This window comes from Amblyomma mixtum, chromosome 1, assembly GCF_055824585.1.
Source record: "Amblyomma mixtum isolate Tamu chromosome 1, ASM5582458v1, whole genome shotgun sequence".
Taxonomy (NCBI): Eukaryota; Metazoa; Arthropoda; class Arachnida; order Ixodida; family Ixodidae; genus Amblyomma; species Amblyomma mixtum.
The window spans coordinates 257426240-257429725 of record NC_143012.1 but is presented as its reverse complement, the minus strand read 5'-3'; positions in this window follow the sequence as shown (position 1 = coordinate 257429725).

The window sequence follows — 3486 nt, the reverse complement described above, 5'->3', positions numbered from 1 at the left end:
TCCTGTTTTTGCTGTGTGTGGACTGCTGCTGCTGTGTTGTAGTTATGCACTGGGCATGCAGCATACTTTGAATGTACCGTAGCAGATTGCACTGGAATAGAAAGCTTTTCAGACAACTTCACCAACAGAACTGCACATTTATGTCGCTAGGTGGTATCTCTTAAGTGCATGACTAGTGTGCAGGGTAAGAGAGTGGCCAGTATGAACAACCGAATTTGGAAAAAGATTCACAATAGGACAAGAACAGTATAAAATATGACAATTTACAAAGAGCAGGAATAGAAATCTGAACAGAAAAAAAAAAAAATTGCAGTAATGCAAGGCTTTGTGTCAAAGAAAACAGCAGGCGTTATTTTAGGATTGATTAGTACAGACATTTCAGTGATTTCATTTGACTGGGTACTTTGTTCCGAGATCATTATGTGCATAAACTTAGGTGTAGTTTTGCCACAATTACAATTACAAGCTGGTAGTTGGAGGCTTATTAACAAAAACGTTCTCACCTTTTCAAACAGAGCAATCTTGCCATTTTTAGGGCATTGGGGAACATATCAGACTAGATATTCAGTTAATTCAAGGGCTATATAACAAGGCATTTGTTTTAGAAATAAAAAAGTGTTTAACATCTAATGCTTACTCTGTTAAGATTCTGAAGTTAGCAGTGACATCTATCTTAGTATAGGGTCTGTATGGTAAAGGTTAAACAGTGAAGGCGTCTGTGGCAGCGAATGGGGAGTAGTAAAAGTAGTTGATATATGATCACCTGTTTCAAAAAGGTTTATTTTTGCTAATTCAAGGGCTACTTAGCAAGGCATTTGTATTGGAAATGAAATAAAATGGTATGTGCCATCTAAAGCGTACTCTGTTAAGATTCTGCGGCTCTGTACGGCAAAGGTTAAAGAGTGCAGGTGTCTGTGTTTCAAACACAGACACCTTCCTGTGTTTTCTGTTTCAAAAAAGTTTATTTTTGTGTGTACCCCGAGGCTTCAAGGTAATGCATAAGGGAATAGGGCACAAATACAATACGAGCAGCGAATCACTCATTCAGGGGGAAATATTATTAATAACTGCTAAATGAAGCATTGTCAGGGATATCGACAATGCCATGGAGAATGTGATTCCAACTGACACAAGTTCTAGAATCGTGAAAACGTTTTGTGTCACGAATACTGGATTCCACCTTTGTGATGCAAGTCAATGTTTGCTGAAATATGCAATTTATTAAATTGTTATCGAATTCATTACCAAAATATCAAAGGTCTTAAATTTATTAGTTATGTCAACCATATCTATTAGAAGTTGAGATCTTGCATTGCTTTCAGTAATAGTCGCGTTAACATGACTGAAATTTTTTACAAGTTCCCAAGTTTTTCCAATGGTATTCTTGATTTTCATGAACTCCTTTTCAAAGTAATCATGTTCTGCCTCCTTAAAAACTGAAGTTAGTTTGTTAGGGTAAGTAGCGTACTGCATCCTTGGGCTTGGGTTATAAGGTTGTAGTCTTAGTTATGGCTCTTGGAGGGGGTGGTTGGGGGTTGGCTTTGGTGAGGGGGGGGGGGAAGGGGTCATACTTGTGCATTGTGCTTTTTTGACTTTCTTCAAGGCAAAATATTTTATGGTTTTTCCATACAAAATATCTCGCAAAGAGGGGTGAGGGTGGTGGTGGGGGGTTCTACCCGCTCCTCCCTTAAGCCCGCCACTGCAGACTCCACACTCAAATTGGATAATGCATGATCTATTAGTGATTTGGAGTCGCTTAAAGGGCACCTTGTCAGCCAGTTATTAATGACGACCTGAAGCCATGTACAGCAATACAGTCGCTACATTTAAAGCACAAAGTACCTTAGGATTAGTTATATCGGTATTTATATCACCAGGTATGAGACTGTTCTCGTTTTCGGTCATGAGTTGATTGAAAGTGCCCAAACTGGCAGTAGAAACAATTGTATATGGATGATGGTGATCAGTAAATGCATCTGATAGCAGTATTTTGGTTAACAGCTGACAAGAGTTAGCTGTTGGATACCAGCCATATTGATTCAGCGGTAGGGCAAGAGATATGGAGATGTCATGTCATGGAAGATGTGTTTTGCCAGCTAGAATTTATATGCCTTATTCCCCTGTATTTACAGTTATGATAATGATTATGCAGAATTTTGTACATGTTAAAATTGTTATTGGTGAGCCAAGCTTCTGAGATACATTTGAGAGCAGCAATAATCTAAAGAAGAAAAAGCATTAATGATGTCATTCTAGTGTTCAGAATTCATATATCAAAATAGATAAAATACTTTTGAGTTGGGTGGCTATCTTTCAATAGAGATACAAGTGGGGGTATTGAATATTATACAATAGTCAATATATGTACTGTAATTTCAATCAGATGAACTGGTATACAGTGATGTAGCTAGCCATGACACGAACATGACATTCTTCTCTTTTTCTTGCCTTGATGCGGCAGTTTTTTGTCCCTAGGTATTTCTATATGCGCTTATTTTTCAGTGCCAAACCATTCTAAACAAGCTTTTGTTTTCTGGTGTGAGGTGCTTGCTGATGAATGCAGTCATCCTATGTCTGATAAAAGGTGAACGAGATTGTTGTTAGACTTGTTTTTTAGTGTGAGGTGTTTGTTGATGAATGCATAATCATCTTGTGTCTGGTAAAAGCTGAGCAGAACAGTTGTTAGATGAAATCGCTTGGTCTCCTGAATGAAGTCAGCCTTATTTTGTTCATTTTCAAACAAAATCTGGTTATAATATCCATTTCGTTCCTTACCGAGCAGTCATCATAAAATGTCAAGCTACAGTCTCGGACTTAGGACATCCAATTTCATCTCCTGTTTACTGCAGTGGGGCTGAGCAGTCTCCATCTTATGTACATGGAACTCTTTTTATTTCAGTGTTATATCTAACGGTGAATACTGTTTGATCTCATCAATATTTTCTACAAAAGTTCATTTGTTTAGTCAAGTTCTTGGTATTCAGACATTAAGGCTTCCTGGTTCTTTTTCCTCTCCATAAAATTCACATACTATACAAAGTGAGACTCCTGCACTTCAGCTATTTCATTGCTAAGTGTTTTGATTTTATGTGCAAGTTCCAGGTTAGTTGGCATGGCAAAAATAATTAGGCTCAAAGGTAGAAGGTGGGGTAAAGCTTAGACGAAAATAGAAGTATGCATTGACATTTACCAACCTGCGAACTGCAGGAAAGGTGCCAGTAGTGCAAGTTGGTTGCCACAGCTTCAGCTGCCAAGCTGATTTCTGACATGCTGAACAGTTTGGAGGGTTGTTATCGGTTCACCAGAGAAGCAATCTGGTTATCGCCTTGACTGGTATTTCACTGCACTGTGTTCCATTGTGCAAAGAAAGGCACAGCAGTGGAAGAAGCAAGGGCATAAATGCTGAGATATGACCGATCAGATAAGAATGTAGAGATATCTGGAGATATCCTTCCAGCTAAGGAAAAGTGAACGTAACTATGCATG